Source organism: Apium graveolens, chromosome 7 (genome assembly GCF_009905375.1).
Source record: "Apium graveolens cultivar Ventura chromosome 7, ASM990537v1, whole genome shotgun sequence".
In the NCBI taxonomy this organism is placed as follows: domain Eukaryota; kingdom Viridiplantae; phylum Streptophyta; class Magnoliopsida; order Apiales; family Apiaceae; genus Apium; species Apium graveolens.
The window spans coordinates 104,281,294-104,302,200 of NC_133653.1; the positions used below are offsets into that span (position 1 = coordinate 104,281,294).

Consider the following 20,907-nt stretch of genomic DNA (forward strand, 5'->3'; position numbering starts at 1 on the left):
AGGTGTCCATCATGATTACGAGCAATGATGCCAATACATGAAGATCCTTCGTCCTCAAAAACTGCTACGTCCATGTGATCTATACTGTATTATGGTGAGACTTTACCCAGTACCTGATACCATCTCCCGTTACAGAAGGTTGAATTGGTAACTTAGAACTCTTCCCTAAGCAACTATCTACTGTAAAAGATACTCCCAAGTTTTGCAACAATTTTCATGGCTGACCATCTCCTATTACTCCACACAACATAATTCCTGGCTCTCCAAATCGCCCAATATAATGTGAGAATCTTTGCTTTTCTGTTATTAGAGATATCAGAGAGATTTCTTTAAAGCCATTCTGAAAATTCCATAGTCACCTCCGTGCTTGTGTTTGGATCATAAATTTGTCAACATATAGTTGTTATCTTGCATTGCACCAAGGCGTGAAATATTGTTTCCACTCCCTCTTTGCAAACCGGATAAACATTATCAATTGACATATGTTTAACTTGCAATTAAGTTTTAGTTGGTAAGCAAGATGTAGCAACTCTCCAAACTAAGTTCAATGCCTCTGGGGGAGCTTTAGAGTTCCATAAATTGTTCCAGAAAGCATTGTTCTCCTCCTCTAACCAAGCACATTTCTGACTCTGTAGCAATTTGTACGCACTTTTAACTGAATACTGACCCGAGTGCTCTAATTTCTAGGTTAACACATCCTTGTCCAGTTCTCATTCCACTCTGGTGTTTAGAATATATTGCTGATCACTAGATTCAAATATATCATTGATGACATATATATCACATTCCCTAGTGTTATATAATGAATCACACACAGGGGGGGTGAATGTGTGTTTGTGTTTTTCTGCTTTTCTTGATGTGTTTTTGATGGTGAACAAATTAAATTAAAATCTTGTAGTAAAATGTGTTACTACTGAATTTAGACCAATAAAACAGTGAACACAAATCTTTCAAAACTCACTTAATTTTATATTAAAATTAAGAATATTTTGCTACAAAATTTCTAGGCTCTTTGTTGATAAAGAGCTTAGCTTCTTCCTTGAGAGAATACAATATTTTTCTGATCTAAATTGTTACATCTAACAAAGCATCCAGTGTTTACTTTAGAGAACAATAAACACTGGTTATTACAAAGTATGCAACAGTATGTACTAAACCCTATTTTTAGATAATCAAATCTTTCTATTTCTGGATTAATGTATCTTTGTTAATATTGCACGTCTGTGACTTTATTTTGCCAGTTAATCTTGGCCTTTGATCTTGCACTCTTCAAACTGCTTTGGTAGACTTGTTAATCCAACTGATTAGATTGTTTGTTGATTGATAATCTTGGATATTGAACTGATATGCACTTTATAATTTGAATTTACCTCGAGATCTCCAGTTTGGAATATAGAGAACTTGAAATCTCGATAAATATATTGACTTATCGAGATCTCCAATCACTCTATAGTTATTTTGACTTATCGAAGTCTCTGAGTTCTCTATAAGAGAATTTGGCTTGTCGAGATCTCTTATCTTCATGTCTTCACTTTAGCTTATCGATATCTCTGAGTTCTCTAGTGGCAAATAGACTTATCGATATCTCAGAGATCTCTAGGTGATATTTTGACTTGTCGATATCTCAGAGATCTCAAGTGATATTTTGACTTATCGATATCTCAGAGATCTCTAGTGATATTTTGACGTATCGATATCTCTAGAGTTCTCTAGTGAAGAAAAGACTTGTTCATATTTCCAATCTTCATATCTTCAATTTGGCTTGTCAATATCTCTGAGTTCTCTAGTAGCTTTTATGACTTCTCGATAAGTCATTCTGGAGTTCTCGAATGACTTTTCTATAACACTTAATATGTGACTTGTAGAGATCTTGACTTACAATATTTTTCTCAAAATAAATTTATTCAACTCCACACTTCTTCATAATTCTTCTGAAGCATGATCTTCTTGATCTTCTTCCAGATAGAATTCTTAGGCTTGATACTTTTTATAGAAAAAGACTATAGTCTTCCCTTGAACATTTTTACAGACTTAAGTGGTACAATACAAAATGCAAACTTTAGATTACAATACAACTTACTTAGGGTTGTTAATTTGACTTAGTCTTGTTATTGTACAGGCATGTCTTGTACAACACCTAGTTCTAGTACGGAATAACGAGACCACTTTTTGATTTACTAACGAAAGAAAGTTAGTAACTATATATGGGTTCTCCATACTATTTAACCATGGTTAGACCACAATCTGTATCTCCATCCCGGTACCAATCCTCCAGTGCGATCCGTCCGAGATTACTCTTCTTGCTTCAAGTATACTACACCATCTAAAGCTTGGGTTGTTTCCCAAACAAGCTTTCAGAAAATTATTGTCTACATAATGTTTAGCTTTGTAAATTTGAGCCACCAAGTAATCTGATTTTGTAATGAGTCTCCAACATTGTTTTTCTCACATAGCTAGATTTAAGTCACGCAAATATCTGAATCCCAGACCATCAGAATGCCTGTGCCTCGCCATTTTGTCCCAAGCCATCAAACTAATTTTAAAATTATTTTTCTGAGAAGAATTCCAGAATTTTTTTGACATAGACTTCTCCAAGTCCCGAGTCAGCTCTAATGGGAGCAGAAAAACATTCATGGCAAATGTAGTAAAGCTCGAACTACCATTTTAATGAGAATCTCCTTTGCAAGTCTGGGAACCTTCTTCTCATTCCAATTCTGAATGATGGCCTTAACCTTTTCCTTTAGGTATCCAAAAATAATAGATTTGTTTCTACCTACAATATTAGGTAGACCCAAATATTTAGAAGAATCATCAGCTTCTCTAATCAGCAGCTCTTAACACACCACCTCCATATTGTACTGCATCACATTTACACTAAAAGCCACCGTTGATTTTTTTCTATTTATTTTTTGCCCCGAAGCTCTCTCATATATAGCTAACAATTACAGAACTCTAGCCGCTTCCTCCTTCTCTGCCTCACAGTATAAGTAGTTGTCATATGCAAATAGCATGTGACTAATTATCGAAGCTTTTTTTTACAAATTTTTACCCCTTGCAACCACTTTCTTTCCTCGTCACCATGGGTTCCAATGAAAGCATGGTATAAACAAGGTCTTAATAAACTAAATAATAATCAAAGTACGAATAAACGAGATCTAGGTTCAACAAGAACGAAAATGAGCATCCAAAGTTATAACTAATTCAAAGAATCACAAGTTGAAAATAAGATCTTCTTTTTCGGAGTTGTTTTGTGCTTCTAGGTCTTCTCCTTGGTATCCCAATCTTCCCGGATGATGAAAACCCTTTTTTTTTAAGTATATATACGCCCCTAGTGGACCTGGACCCTTAAAATCGTCAAATTCTACTCAAAAAAGGTTTTTTCAGTGAAATCAGCGACCAGCCGCGCCCTGAGCGGCCGCTCAGCTCTGCTGAGCGGGCGCTCAGCTACTGACTGGGAAAAATATTCTGATGAATCTTGTTTTGGCCATAACTTGAGTTCTACTCGTCAGAATTAGGCGATTCAACTGCCCACGCGAAGCTATTGAGATTTTCTACAACTTGACAATGGCCTTGGCTTCCAATTCTGATCACTTTTCATCATATTTTCTTTAAAAGCTCTTTTCTTCATTTAACTGATACCTGAAATGCAATAACACAAAAACACATCAAAATACCAACAACTTGAGTCCAAAACACCAATTTAAGCTTGTAATAAAGCATTCCAAGTGGATATAAATTCCACTTATCACACCCCCAAACTTGAATCGATGCTTGTCCTCAAGCATAAACAGACTCAAAACTACAAAATAAACCTAATGCATGAATGCAACTACGTGAATGCAACTAAATGACAATGCAATCGATCCCCTCAGAATAACCATAACCAAATGAATAAGCCAATGCCTCTAAAAATACAATGACTTTAAACAGAGTTCAAATAAATCCCACAAACCAACTCACAAACCAGAAACGTGCGTGTGTGGATGCTTAACAGATATACTCTCGATACTAGATCAATAACCATAACTTATCTATCATCGAAACAATCAAAAGTTTATAAACAGAATAGACAATAAATGCATTATGACTCACAACACCTCCTTTCTACTAGAGTTATACAAGGATTCACACTATTATTGAACACATAACAAAGATGCTTATTTGATCGTGCAATGAATGAGGTCCCAAAAGACTTATACAATAATACCCATGTAGCGAGCGTTAGGTTAGTGTATCCCAGACTATAAAAGCCTTAGGTCACTAGGCACAAAGTCCCCTAAAACTTAATAACTCGAGTATTAAAAAGCTCACTCTTGATCAATTATGCATAAACACATACTTTTTTTTCTTTTTTCTTTTTTCTTTTTTTTTTCTCTTTTCTTTTTTTTTCAACAATTTCTGAATGAGTGCGTTTCGCTCCATCTCATTCAACCCTAGACTACTCATAAAAATATGAGCCGGCTACTAGCCATTTGACACCTAGCCTTACAACAACTAGCAATGAAATCCAAGTTTTTCTCCAGATAAAAAGAATCAGTGTTTTTACGTCACTACGAGAATATCACAAATTCTAAATATAACCAAGTGATTAAATCTCAACAACAAACAAGTATGATCATGATCTAGATCAAAAGCAACCCTATAAGACTTTGTGAAAATATTTGTTTCTGGCATGCAAATCAATTCATTAGGACTTAAACATCCCTCTATTCATCATCACCACACTGAACTCAACATCAACTTATCAAATATCATAGTTCATCTTAAGGGATCATGCTAAATATGCATGCAAATGCAACTATATGAAATTACATAAAAATAAACAAATATGTCCTAAATGAACAATCATACAAAAATATGAATGAACTATAACTAAACATGAAACATGAATCTATATGAATCTATATGGACACACACTACTAATCCTTACATTATCACCCCCAAACTTAAAATTTTCAATGTCCTCATTGAAGGTAATAATAAGGATTTCAGGCATACCTAGTCGTCGAAAAGATCACCCTCTTCGGGTGGAGGATCAGGTGGCCAATCAACCTCGCCACTAGTGTCTCGGAAAATAGTACCGAAAGCGTGTGTCAAATCTTCAGCAAAATGACGGTGAATGTCGTGCATGGCCTCCATACGCCTAATTACTCGCCTGTACTGCTCGTCACCAACACCAGTCCTATCAACTACCTGCTGCACATGAGAAGAACCCTCTATAGGCACTGGAGGATCCGTTCGGCTACCCTCTACATCATCAAAGATATATCCCAACCCCTTATCAGGGGGTGCACCTAAGAATGAATAACTCAAGTGATTTGGTAGTGGGTTGAGCTCAAGTGTAGGAGCATCTTCAATAGACGACTCGAGACGATCCTGAGAAATTTTCAGCTCTGCTAACCCAAGAGAATCGAATGGCACATCCAACTTCCTCTTCCACAGAGGTGCATTCAAAACCTGAATTTGCTCTACTTTAAAGCACTCCTCTTTAGTTGTGGGTAATTTTATTTCCTTGAACACATTGAAAGTGACCTTCTGATCATTAACCTTCATTATAAGCTCTCCTTTTTGCACATCGATCATAGTTCGGCCTGTAGCCAAGAATGGTCTTCCCAAGATAATGGGAATCTTCTTATCTTCCTCGAAATCAAGAATTACAAAGTCAGCAGGGAAGAAGAGTTTATCCACCTTGACCAAGACATCCTCCACTATACCTCGTGGATAAGCGATGGAACGGTCAGCTAGTTGCAATAACATGTATGTTGGTTTCAGCTCAGGCAGACCAAGCTTCTTGAAGATAGATAAGGGCATCAGATTGATGCTAGCTCCTAAATCACATAAACACTTGTCGAACGACAAGTTTTCGATGGTGCAAGGAATAGTGAAGCTTCCAGGATCTTTAAGCTTCGGAGGCAACTTCTGTTGCAGCACCGCACTGCATTCCTCCGTTAGAGCAACAGTCTCTAAGTCATCGAGCTTCACTTTTCGAGAGAGAATACCTTTCATAAACCTCGCATAGCTAGGCATCTGCTCAAGAGCTTCAGCGAAAGGTATGTTGATATGAAGTTTCTTGAACACCTCCAGAAACTTCTCAAACTGCTTATCCAGCTTTTTCTTCTGCAGCCTCTTAGGAAAAGGAGGTGGAAGATAGATCTGTTTCTCCCCTGTATTACTCTCAGGAGGAGTGTGTTCCACAGTAGTCTTCCTTGGTTCCACCTCTACTTCCTTCTGCACATCTTCTTCAGCCAAAACTTCAGATTCTGGAACTTGAGACTTTTCAGGCTCTTCGTCTTGCTGAACTTGGGGGCTTGCGACCTTTCCAGACCTTAAGGTGATGGCGTTCACCTGTTCTTCAACTTCCCTCTTGCCTGGATTTATTTCTGTATCACTAGGAACCGTTCCTGGTGGTCGATTCAATAAGGCATTAGCAATTTGCCCTATTTGGTTCTCCAGATTCTGGATAGATACAGCCTGGATTTGGCATATAAGAGCCTGGTTTTTGCACATAAGCCTCAACTCCTCCAATTCAGATTTTTCATTCGAAGATAGACCTGCATCATTAGTTTGTTGTTGAAGTTGGAGTTGTTGTCTTGGTGTAAATTGTTGCTGAAAACCAGGAGGGTTAAATAGCTTATTTGCAAACTGCGGGAATGGCTGTTGCATCGCATTCTGATTGTTGCTCCAGCTGAAGTTAGGATGATTCCAGTTTTCAGGATAATAAGTGACAGAAACTGGCTGTTGCGATCTCTGAAAGTTGCTCACAAACTGAGCTGAGTCACTAGATATAGCGCATTGCTCTGTCGCATGCGGACCTGCACACAACTCACAAACACTGGTTATCTGCTTAACACCATAGTTAACCAGAGAATCGATCTTCATAGACAACGCCTTTAGTTGAGCAGTGATAGCCGTAGCTGTATCCACCTCAAGAACTCCTGCTACCTTGCCCTGTGGACATCTCTGGGTTGGATACTGATATTCATTAGCAGCCATCAGTTCAATTAGATCATAAGCTTCCTCATAGCTCTTTGCACATAATGCTCCGCCTGATGCTGCATCGAGCATGGGTCTGGACTGTGCTCCCAACCCATTGTAAAAACAAGTGATGATCATCCAATCAGGAATTCCATGATGAGGACACTTCCTAAGCATCTCCTTATAGCGCTCCCAAGCTTCACTTAGCGATTCTCCCGTTTGCTGCATAAATTGAGTAATAGCGTTTCTGATTGCAGCTATCTTCGCTATAGGGAAGAATTTAGTAAGGAATTTCTGAGCAAGATCCTCCCAAGTAGTAATCGAACCAGCTGGTAGAGAGTGTAACCAGCTCTTAGCCTTGTCCCTCAGAGAGAATGGGAACAGTCTCAGCTTCACAACATCTTCAGAAACACCGTTGAACTTGAAGGTGTCGCAGATCTCAATAAAATCCCTAATGTGCATATTGGGATCTTCCGTTGAAGAACCCCCAAACTGGATTGAATTTTGCACCCATTGAATTATGCCAGGCTTGATCTTAAAGGTATTCGCTGTGATAGCTGGCCGGACAATGCTAGATTGAATGTCATTGATCTTGGGTTGAGAAAAGTCCATCAAGGCTTTCGTTCGTGCTGCTGGATCTCCCATTGTAATGAGTAGCTGAAACACAAACAAATAAACTGTGAAAGTAAAAGAATCCGAGTCAGTGAACTTTAACGACCACTGATGACAAGCACATAAACTAAAAATTAACACCGAGTCCCCGGCAGCGGCGCCAAAAACTTGTTAGGGCGAAAACACGCGCTAATATTCACGCAAGTATACGCGTTCGCAAGTAGTATAAGATATAAATCAGATTCGTTCCCACAGAGACTGGTTTAGGTTAAGTTCAATTTATGCACCTATGCAACAATGTATGGTTATTGCTCAATGCTAAGACAAATAACAAATTGGGTTTTTATTAAACTTAGAGATTATACTAAATAACATTAACTAAGAGAATTGAAGTTGAATTACTATATATGACAAACATGGGATCCTAACTTCATTAAATACTTCATTCAATAGCCTTATTGTTCTTAACCTTAGCATGTGATGGTGATGACACTAATCAGATAACACGAAACTGATAAACGCCAACTTTCGTTGCACGAGTACCATTCTACCAGACATCCACAAAAGAGATAGAAGCTGAATAGGCACCAATTATATTGAGACCCTATATGTCTATAGAATTTGACAACATAACGGTTTAAGAACAAGTTATCTATCTTGATTACATAGGGCAAGTAAAACGGTTAGAGTTACCTACGAATCATGCATACACATACATGAACCTATGCTAGCATGGCAAGTTCTAAACCTCTATATTCACTGTCGCTTCAATAGATATTAACACGCTATCTTATATATTAGCTACGCACATAAGATGAATAAGCACAACCATACTAGGATATCAATCAATCACCACACACCAAGATATCGAAACAATTAACTATTGAAATCCATAAGTAAATTCGCTAGAATCCCATGACAACGATTAGCCCATAATCGAACTCATCGTCATCATGGGTTCCAATGAAAGCATGGTATAAACAAGGTCTTAATAAACTAAATAATAATCAAAGTACGAATAAACGAGATCTAGGTTCAACAAGAACGAAAACGAGCATCCAAAGTTACAACTAATTCAAAGAATCACAAGTTGAAAACAAGATCTTCTTTTTCGGAGTTGTTCTGTGCTTCTAGGTCTTCTCCTTGGTATCCCAATCTTCCCGGATGATGAAAACCCTTTTTTTTAAGTATATATACGCCCCTAGTGGACCTGGACCCTTAAAATCGTCAAATTCTACTCAAAAAAGGCTTTTTCAGCGAAATCAGCGACCAACCGCGCCCTGAGCGGCCGCTCAGCTCTCCTGAGCGGGCGCTCAGCTACTGACTGGGAAAAATATTCTGATGAATCTTGTTTTGGCCATAACTTGAGTTCTACTCGTCAGAATTAGGCGATTCAACTGCCCACGCGAAGCTATTGAGATTCTCTACAACTTGACAATGGCCTTGGCTTCCAATTCTGATCACTTTTCATCATATTTCCTTTAAAAGCTCTTTTCTTCATTTAACTGATACCTGAAATACAATAACACAAAAACACATCAAAATACCAACAACTTGAGTCCAAAACACCAATTTAAGCTTGTAATAAAGCATTCCAAGTGGATATAAAATCCACTTATCAGTGTCAATCCCTCTGCACAAATAATGAAAGGATATAGAGGATCCCCTTTTCTCAATCCTCTACTAGGCTTTATAGGACCAATTACGAATTCACCTGGAATAATGTTGTATTCTACAGTTGAAACACATTATAGAACCAAATGCGTCCATCATGTGTTGAACTCCACCACCAGTAATATTCTTTTCAGAAACTTCCACTCTATACGGATCATAAGCTTTGGACATATCTAACTTAAGGGTCATGTAACCATCATTTCCAAACTTTTTCCTTTTCAGATAATACATAACTTCAAAGAGATCATGATGTTGTTAGAGATTAGTCATCCTGGAAGAAAAGCACTCTGAAAATCTGAGATTACAGATTCTAGAACTTTCTTTAACTGATTAATAATCATATTTGTAATGATTTTTCATCACTACATTATAAAATTCTATGGGTCTCAATTCTGCCAATGTGGTTGGATTTTTTTTGTTGGCGATGAGTACAATGTTAGACTCATTCATGCTCTCCATTAACACCCTTGTCTCAAAGAACGCATTAGTCATTTGCACTATCTTGTTACCAACCATAACCCAATTTTTCTGAAAAAAAGCCTGGGTCATGTCATCTGGTCATGGTGCCTTATCGGGATGCATATGAAAAATGGCAGCTTTCACTTCCTCCTCAAATATTGGTTCAAGCAAGGCACTATTCTATTGTGCAGAAATAGCCTTCAGGATACAATTCAATACATCATCGCCTTGAATTTGATCTTCTGTGAACAACTTCTGATTGTAGTCTTTTATCAAATCTTGCAACCCACTACTCCAATCCACCCATTCTCTTCATTCACTCCCCAATCTCTGAATGTAATTAGTATGTTTCCTCCTATAGCATGATGCATGGAAATACTTAGTATTTTTTCCACCTGCTTGTAACCATAACTATTTAGATCTTGTTTTTTCAAAAAAATTCTTTCTGGTCTAAAATCAAAAAGAGTTGCTTCTTAATACTATCATACTTTGTTGGAGATTGAGTATCATTCTATTTTTACACACTTTGAGACATTTACTAAAGTATCTAGTTATTTCTCTCCCCCACACATTTGAACTTCCCGTATAATTTCTTTTGAAACAATATAATTAAACCCTTCATTCTCCCAGCAATCTTTGATAATCTGAAAGTACACGGGTTCTGTTAGCCAGGCATCCTCAAAATGAATTTTTTTAATTTTATTAGCTTTTAGAGGAAGTTTAGGAATCACCAATAACGGGCTATGATCAGATGAGGAACCCTCTAAATCGTAAACCTTGTCCATTTGGACATATTTAACCACTGAGTATTAGCAAGTACTATGTCCAACGTGATTTCAGTCCCATGATCCATATTTCTTCCTCTTTTTCATGTAAATTGGTGCCCAATGATGTCAAGGTCTTAAAGCTCAGCATCTTGCAAACACTCATTAAAACCTTTAATTAAATGATTTGGATATAATGGACCTCATTTCTTGTCTTCTTGGGAGGTAACATTGTTGAATTCACCCACTAAGCACCACGGTAGGTTCGCATCTCGTGACAGATTCCTCAACAAGTCCCATATTTTATGTCTTTGTGATCTCACAGGTTCTCCATACACCCCTGTTAATCTCCAACTGTCTTTGTCAAATGAATTAATAGGCACATCAATACGAGATCGATAAAAGCCTAATAGTTTAACAATACCAGCGTTCTTTTAAAACATTACAATCCCACCACTCTTCTTTTAAGGTTCCACATCAATGAAGCCTTCGAAACCCAATTTGATACACAACTCTTCCATCTTTGCTTAACTACTAATTGTTTCACTAAGGAAGATAAGCATAGGATTCTCAGTACGGGTTACGTCTTTTAGGAACTGAATTTTCCAAAGAGAACCCAGACCCTGGAAGTTCCAAGCTAGAGCATTCATGATAAGTGCTGGGTCTGCGTTACAACACCCGTCGATAATTCATTTTTTGACACTGTCTCGTGATCATACTGTGCTTCCATTTCTAAATCAGTATCTTGGGCCTTTAATATAAGTTTCTCCTGATCAATGCTTAGCCTACATCTCTTAGGGTCCAACACAAATAACCCACTTGAGTTTGGCCCATTTATGTCTCCCTCCAAAATTGAATTTGAGATTTAATTATTTATCTGATTTGGCTCCAGTTGCTTAAATCCCTCTACCATACCACCAACATAGCCTACATTATCTCCCGTATCAACTAAAACATCTGTCAATTGAATCCCTAATTTTATGCTAAGTTATTGCACCTGAGCTACTTTCTCGGTATTATCCGTATCTGCATTACCAAGAGCCCTTTACCGGAATTCCTCTCCTAAGAATTTCCTCCATTTCTAAACCATTTGCTTCATATCGAGTGTGTCTTTCTTCAAGGATCTACACGAATCCAGGAACCGTATGGTTTATCAATGCTTTTAAGTGGAGTATCAACGATATTGTCACGAAAGCATTCACCATGAACAATAATCCCATAAATAAAAAAGAACGTAAGGATTGCCTCATACTTAAAATTAACCTAACACCAATCCTTATCTGATTTTCTCAGTTTTATTTTACGTTTGATAGGTGTGTTTATTTCTATCGACACTTGTATGCGTAAGAATTCCCTCCATACTCCCACAAAATTGTTAGGGTCTCCATCCACGTATGTGCCTATGTAATTACCGATGTTCGTAGCCGCCCGCTGTGACATGATGTTAGGTCCAAAATGTACATACAGAGGAGGATGAATGTACGTTTTCCATTTTTCGATAAATAATGCAGCAGATATTAAAACTCAAAACGAAATAAACAAACACAAAGAGATTCACAAAATAAATCTTGTATTAAGAAACTAAACCGCAAGAGGTTGCTTACACCTTTGAACAAGGATTCAAAGTTATAAATAGATAAAGCCAATACAAAATATAAGCTATCAAAATATAGCTTGTATCTATCACTCTAAAATCTCAGAGCTCTTATTAAATGATGAAAAATACAATCAAAGAAGCTATAAATGATGAGTGTTATAGTTGTGTAAGTCTTTATATGGTGATAATTAAATTGGGCATTACCTCTCCTTGTCAAATCAAGCTTTTCAAAGTTCTGAATATAATTTACAAGAGCTTCGTAATATTCGATATGGGAGAGATACACTTTTAATTGCTGCTGATTTGATTATATAGGCTGGTAGGTTGTTGGAGAGAGAAAGGACTTCGTGGCATCATTTTAGCCATGTTATTTGAATTAACAGTTTGCATAAAGGTAACTTGCATTCCCTAGGAGTTCTCCTTTGCTAACTTACAACTAGAATGAAGAAAAACACTTATACTTTCTTTCCAAGGCTTACTGGCGACCAGGGAGTAAAACTTAGCACTTAATTTCTTCTTTATTCAAGTTTGGTGGCGACTAGAGGGACTTGATAAGTCTAACTTGTGACCTCTCCTTCCTAGAGCACTTGGAAACCATTCTTTGTGTGACTTGTGACAACTATGCTACAAGGGGGAGTTAGATGCGACTCCAAGGTACTTAAGATGGACACTTGGCCTCTTACTTGTGAGTGATCACCCTAGGAGAAGCTTACTTGTGACTTGGTTTTTCTTTGCAAGCTAATTGGCGACTTTAATCTTCCCTTGAAGCTTCTAACTTACGACCTAATACTCTAGGCATCCTAGGACCTATTACGTGTGACATGCAAGCACATGGAAGCGTGTTTCTCTCTCCTGCTAGTTGTTACTGGCGAACAGAAGCTCCTAGTGTAGCAAGAGATTTCAATTTTCCTTAGAAAAATAACCATGCATGCTCATAAAACTCTAACTGGTAATCAAGGCAATAAGGATGCACTCCTGATTTCATTTTTGCTCAAGTTTATTCGCGGAGGCTCGTACCAAGTCAAGACCAGTTCCTGTACTGATATATTAAACTGTATTTCCAAGATCTTGCTTCTGATATTCATTATATAGATCATGGTGACTCCTACTATAAGGTAGTGATCACTTTGATTTAGTTTTTGTAGAGCATTGCAATCCCAAAGCTGTCATATCTTCACGTCTTCTCGCTTGAGTCTTCGTATAAACCATAAAACATGTATTCCCATATACGAATCCTCACTTAACATTCTTCCTAACGATAATACTTAGTTTCCTTTCATGAATCACTAACACCTAGTGCAATGGTCTGGTTCATAGGTGACTAGTTCCGCTCTCAGGTCGTTAGATATATTTGTGATGTCATGTCTAATATGATTTGTGTTTAGTTTTCAGATCTTACTTAACATGACAAATCAGTACTTAACTGGAAATCAGTACTTATACTGAAGTCAGGACTTAAGATATCAGAACTTAAGTTGTCAGAACTTAAGTTATCAGGAGATAATATCAGGACTTAAGGAGACGTTCAGATAAGGAAGGCGGCTGATTGAAAGGAAAGAAGATCAAGATAAACATAAGAAGAGATATGCATGGAGAAGAATTCTATGAGGAATTAGAATACTTGGATGAAAATATAACTGATTGATATATATTAGGAAGCAGAATTGTATTCGATATCAATTAGAAGATTATCTTGTAACTGTGTAGTATATAAACACAGGCATAGGGTTTACACTATATGTGTTATCATAATTGAGATTATTATTAATTGTAACCCTAGCAGCTCTCGTGATAATCTGTTCATCACTGAGAGAGAACAGTTCTTTGTAACAGAGTTTATTGTGTTAAATAAAATCTGTGTTTTGTTACTTGAGTTCATATATTCGATTTGATTGTAGTAAACACTGTATTCAACCCCCTTCTACAGTGTGTGTGACCTAACAAGTGGTATCAGAGCAATCTGTTAACATACATACAGTAAAGATCCAAAAACAATCATGTCTGAAGAAGCACAAACTCCAACCAAGCCCATCAAAACTGAAGAAACTCCAAAGACTCAAATCCATAATCGATATGAGACTATTAGGGTTCCCATAATGAAACCTTCTGAGTATCCCATATGGAAGGTGAGGATGTCTATGTTATCGGAAGCTACAGATCCAGAATACCTTGACAGAATTAATGAAGGACCACACAAGCCAACCAAGCTCTCTGTTATAGTTGTAGATCAGCCAGCACAGACTGTACCAAAGAAGAAAAGTGAATATACAGCTGAAGATATCTCATCTATTGCAAAGGATGCAAAGGTAAGCCATTCGTTGCACAATGCCATTGATAATGTAATGTCAAACAGGGTAATTAACTGCAAGACTGCAAAGGAGATATGGGATGCCTTGGAGACAAGATGCCAGGGAACTGATTCAATTAAGAAGAACAGGAGGACTATACTCACTCAAGAGTATGAGCACTTTGACTCAAAACCTGATGTGTCATTGACTGGTTTATATGATAGATTTGTCAAACTCTTGAATGATCTGTCACTGGTGGATAAGGAATATGATCTTGAAGATACTAATCTCAAATTCCTTTTGGCTCTTCCTGAAAGTTGGGATTTGAAGGCCACAACTATAAGAAACAACTATGCTCTTGATGAAACTACTCTTGATGAAATTTATGGTATGCTCAAGACTCATGAACTTGAGATGGATCAAAGAAGCAAGAGGCATGGGAGAAAATCAAGGATAATTACTCTTAAGGCTGAGGAGGAATCCCCTAAAATGGCTGTCTCAAAGAAAGGCAAAGGAAAGGCTCTCATCACAAAGTCTGATACTGAGTCATCAAGTCCTGATAGTGATGAGGATTCAGAAACTGAAAGTCTATCTGAGATGGACCCTGATGAAGAGATGATGAAGCTATGTGCTCTTATGGTGAAAGGAATCACAAAGATTGCATACAGGAAATTCAGAAGGGGAAAGAAGTTTTCCAGGAAAGGTGCAAGTTCTGATAAGAAAGGTTTCAGAAAATCTGAAGGCAAAGGAGGAAAGTCTGACAGAGGAGATTACTCAAATGTCAAATGCTACAACTGTGGTGAGAAAGGACACATATCTCCTGATTGCAAGAGAGTGAAGAGTGACAAAGGCAAGGCTCTTGTCACAAAGAAGAAAAGTTGGACAGACACTTCAGATTCTGAAAGTGAGGTGAACTATGCCTTGATGGCAAATGCTGATAGCAGCTCTGAAGCTGCTGAGTAAAAGGTACCTCAAACAACTTATGCTTTTCATACTGATGATATTACTGAGTTGAGAAGATATCTTAAAACCATGTTCATTAGTTATAGAGATCAAACTTTAACATGTGAAAGATTAACTTCTGAAAATTTTGCATATAAAAAGAGGAATGATTATTTAGAAAAAGAGTTAGTTATGTTCCATCAAATTCAGAAAGATAGAGATGATGCTTTTTATGTTAGAGATGAAGTGCTTAAAATGAATGAATCTCTAAAAACTGAGTTAGAAAAGGAAAGAGAGATTATCAGGACTTGGACTAACTCTGGCAGAACAACTCAGAATTTGTTAAGTAGTGGAAACTGGAAAGAGGGCTTAGGTTATGGAGATGATAAGAATGATAAAGGAACTGTAGAAATTGAGCCTATAGTTGTTAAACAAAAGCCAAAGGTAAATCCTATTAAGTTTGTAGCTTTAAAGTCTGATATTGATAAATCAGAAGTTAAAGAGAAATTAACTTCTGACAAACCAAAACAGGATAAGCTAACTGAAGTTAACATAGGCTTAATGATAAAGAAACAGCTTAAGCATAAGCTGAAAGATGTTAAGAATGTAAACAAGGTAAAGCCACCTAGGAAAAATAGGAATGAAAAGGAAGGTGTGAATAAAAGCAATGATTATAAGCATGTTCCTAATGCTCCTATAAAGAAATGTTATAACTGTGGAAATTCTAACCATCTGGATTCTTTTTGCAGGAAAAATAAGAACATAAACTCCTTACCTTCAAAATCAGGAGTTAAGAGTCAGTCTGTTAGATATAGGCCACACAATCATTGTTTTCATTGTGGTAGTTTATGGCATTCTATTTATACTTGTAAGGAATATCATAGTTTGTACTATGATTACTATCAAATAAAACCTTCTTTAAAGAAAGTTAGCATTATTCCTTCTAGTGTAAGTTCTGATGCAAAGTCTGATATTGCAAATTCTGATAAGAAAACTTTTAACATAAATTCTGATGCTAAATCCGCTGCAAATGTTAACAAACTTAATAAGGCCAAAGGATCCAAGCAAGTCTGGGTCCTTAAACTAATCATTAGTGGTCTTTGTGATTGCAGGGCAACAGGAAAAACATCCTAGTTCTGGACAGTGGATGTTCAGGACATATGACTAAAAATAAAGCCCTGTTATCAGACTTTGTGGAGAAAGCTGGTCCATGTGTTTCTTATAGAGATGGCAACATGGGAAAAACTCTGGGATATGGCAGTATCAATCTTGGGAATGTCATCATTTAAAAAGTAGCTCTAGTCTCAGGACTTAAACATAATTTGCTGACTATGGTACACAACTGTCATTGTTCACACATCACATGTGGATTGGTCGTGTTAGTCAAATCTGTGACAGAGGTTATCATGTGGATTTCTTTGAAGAACACTGTGAAGTTGTAAGCAAATCTACAGGAAAAGTTGTTCTGAAAGGATACAGGCATGGTAACATTTATGAAGCCAAGCTTTCAACAAGTACTGATGGTTCTGTAATCTGTCTGTTAAGTAGAGCATCAATTGAAGAAAGCTGGAATTGGCACAAGAAACTCTCTCATTTAAATTTCAACAATATAAATGAACTAGTCAAGAAAGTTCTTGTGAGAGGACTGCCAAAATCAGTATTTGCTCCTGATGGCCTTTGTGATTCATGTCAAAAGGCAAATCAAAGAAAATCTTTATTCAAGAGCAAGACTGAATCTTCAATTCTTAATCCTTATCACCTACTACATGTTGATCTATTTGGTCCAGTGAATGTCATGTCTATTGCAAAGAAGAAATATGCTATGGTCATAGTGGATGAGTTCACCAGATACACATGGGTGTATTTCTTGCACACAAAAAGTAAAACTGCATCTATCTTGATTGATCATGTCAAACAACTGGATAAAGTGGTTAAAGACTCTGTGAAAATCATAAGAAGTGATAATGACACTGAGTTCAAGAATTTGATTATGGAAGAGTTCTGCAAAGACCAAGGAATCAAGAAGGAATTCTCTGCTCCTGGAACTCCACGGCCAAATGGAGTTGTTTAAAGAAAGAATAGAACTCTTATTGAAGCTGCACGAACTATGCTTGATGAAGCAAAGTTACCAACCTATTTTTGGACTGAAGCTGTGCAGACTGCTTGTTTTACTCAGAATGCAACACTTATCAACAAGCATGGAAAGAGACCATATGAGATGGTGAAGAAAAAGAAGCCAAATATGGAGTATTTTCATGTATTTGGATGCAAGTGTTTTGTTCTTAGGACTCATCCTGAATAGCTATCGAAATTTGATCTAAAAGCTGATGAAGAAATTTTTGTTGGATATCCACTTTCCACAAAAGCCTTCAGAGTCTACAATTTAAGAACAAGGGTTGTCATGGAATCTATCAATGTCTCTTTTGATGATAAGAAGATTACTGGACTTGAAGATTTCAATGATCATGATCAGCTGAGATTTGAGAATGAAGTTTTAAATTCTGATTCTGTAAATCCTGATAGTCTAAATCCTGACAGTCTAAATCCTGATACTGCAAACTCTGATGGGTTAAACTCTGATGTTATTGAAACTGTGGTGACTGTGCCAAAGGAAAATGCACCTGTGTAGGGGGAGCATATAGAAGATCCAACCACATCTCAAGAAGCATCAGAATCTAGAACAGGATCTTCAAGTTCTGATTCATCAAATTCTGATGAGCCAAGTTCTGATAATTCTGGAAACTCAAGTTCTGATAATTTTAGAAACTCAAATTCTGAAGGATCCAACTCAGAGAGCATAATTTCAGGGGGAGCATCATAAAATGTTGATGGAGACAGCATGGATCATGGGGGAGCATCCAGTTCTAGAGATAACCTTTCATCTGCAAGGAAGTGGACTAAAGCACATACACCTGACTTGATTATTGGGGATCCTGAAGCAGGTATAAGAACTAGAACAGCAACATCAAATGAATGTCTCTATCACTCTTTTCTTTCTCAGACTGAACCAATAAAAGTGGAAGAAGCTCTTCAAGATGCTGATTGGGTGGAAGCAATGCAGGAAGAGTTAAATAAATTTGAAAGAAATAAAGTCTGGACCCTAGTGCCAAGACCAAAGAATAGATCTTTTGTTAGTACAAAGTGGGTGTTCAGAAACAAAACTGATAGTGATGGCATAATTACAAGGAATAAAGCAAGGCTGGTTGCAAAAGGATATTCTCAACATGAGGGAATTGATTATGATGAAATATTTGCACCAGTTGCTAGATTGGAAGCCATAAGGATATTTTTGGCTTATGTTTCTCACAAAAAGTTTACAGTCTTTCAAATGGATGTAAAAAGCGCTTTTCTTAATGGAGAATTAGAAGAAGAAGTATATGTTGAACAACCTCTAGGTTTTGTAGATTCAAAATTTCCTCATCATGTCTACAGACTTGATAAAGCACTTTATGGCCTTAAGCAAGCTCCAAGAGCATGGTATGAGATATTAGCTCAGTTTTTTTCTGAAAAGTGGATTTAACAGAGGGACTATTGACAAAACATTGTTTTATCTCAACCATGGAAGGGACTTACTTTTGGTGCAGATATATGTTGATGATATCATTTTTGGTTCTACAAATGACAGACTTTGTAAAAGGTTTGCCAAGCTAATGCAATCAAGATATCAAATGAGTATGATGGGAGAACTTAGCTATTTTCTGGGCCTTCAAGTCAAGCAGAATGAAGAAGGAACTTTTATTTGTCAATCTAAGTACACCAGAAATTTGTTGAAGAAATTTGGAATGCAAGATTGTTCAAGTGCATCCACTCCTATGGCCACTGTATCAAAATTGGATAATGATACTGGTATATCAGTAGATATTACTAATTACAGAGGTATGATTGGCTCACTACTCTATCTAACTTCAAGTAGACCTGATATCATGTATGCTACCTGTCTTTGTGCAAGATTTCAAGAAGATCCAAGAGAACCTCACTTAACAGCTGTGAAAAGAATTTTCAAGTACCTTAAAGGTACAGCTGATCTAGGATTGTGGTATCCTAGGGAATCAGACTTTAAGCTAATAGGTTACTCAGATGCAGATTTTGCAGGATGCAAAATTGACAGGAAAAGCACAAGTGGAAGCTGCCAATTTCTTGGAGGCAGATTGGTTTCTTGGTTTAGCAAGAAACAAAAGTCAATTTCCACATCAACTGCAGAAGCGGAATACATTGTTGCAGGAAGTTGTTGTGCACAGATTCTTTGGATGAAGAATCAGTTACTGGATTATGGGTTAACATATTCTAAAATCCCTATTTACTGTGATAATCAAAGTGCTATTGCTATGACAGGTAATCCAGTTCAACACTCAATGACAAAGCACATCAGCATTAGGTACCACTTCATAAGGGAACATGTGGATGAAGGTACAGTGGAATTGTATTTTGTTCCAATAGAACAAAAACTAGCAGATATCTTCACAAAACCTCTATGTGAAACTACTTTTACAAGATTGGTAAATGAACTTGGAATGGTTTCAGGTTCTTTCTCAAAATCTGCTTAGTTTATGTTCTGATGCATTAGACTTTATGATCAGTATTTACAGACATTACTATCTTTGTGTATTCTGTGTTTAAATTGAAATTTTCTAAGTGCTGATTGTTGTCTGAGGTGAATTTCTAAATTCTGATAGTGATATGAATGTTTCTGTGACTATTCAATCCAATGAGGATAACTGTGCTAGATGCTGACCTAGTAGTCTTTAATATACTAATAATCCCATGTTTGAAGTAATTGTTTATGTGGAAATCTTTTAACACAAGCAAATTCTGATATTGAGCTTGGTTAAAGTTTACTTTGTGTATCTTATTACTAAGTCAAAAACTAGAATAGTGCTTCTTATATGTTAAGTTCTGATTTTAGTAAATCTGATGGATGTACTAAGTGCTGATAAGCCTCACTTATCAAAAGAATAAGAAAAGAAAAGTAATAAATATCAGGTACTCCTTTGAGATCTAGAGAAAAATATATGTGGAAGGGAAGACTCAAGTGCATTGCTGGTATTAAGTAATATGCATTAGAAAAGTAAAATAAAATTTTCTTGGTGACTTTTCACATTCTCTGATTACTGGAGAAATACTCTGATAATAGCATAAATTCTGATAAGCAGTTGTGACTCACTTACACTGAGAAGCCACTGTAAAAAGGAATTTCAAAAGATGTATAAAATGAGCACAAAATAGTTGAGGTGGACTCATGAATGAACTCATTCTATAGTAGACTTCAGAATAATGACAGATTTTAAGCAATGTTCTTAGTTATGCCTTATTTCTAAGATGTACTGAAGTGAATCAGACTTTACTCTTTGTCTGATATTTAGCTTAATGCACACACATACACTCCATATGAATGATGAAAATTACTGTGGTGATAAATGTTATTTTGGATGAACAGTTTAAGTGTCAGTTGCATAAATTCTGAGGACAAGTTCTGATGGAAGTTCTGATGATTAAGTTCTGATGTACCCATATCAGTATTTGTGTGAAGAATAACAGGAATAAACATTCACTTTTTGAGTAAAGGAGCCATATTCTTATGACTTTTAAATCCTGATAA

General features: G+C 36.7%; 1 non-coding gene across 1 annotated transcript; it reads left to right on the plus strand.

Annotated features, from left to right (window-relative positions):
• The first annotated feature begins 7,123 nt into the window (after nucleotides 1-7,123).
• LOC141676048 (small nucleolar RNA R71) lies at nucleotides 7,124-7,230 on the plus strand. Its single transcript, XR_012556659.1, has one exon. It is a non-coding gene; the product is annotated as a small nucleolar RNA R71 (small nucleolar RNA).
• The last annotated feature ends 13,677 nt before the right edge of the window (nucleotides 7,231-20,907 follow it).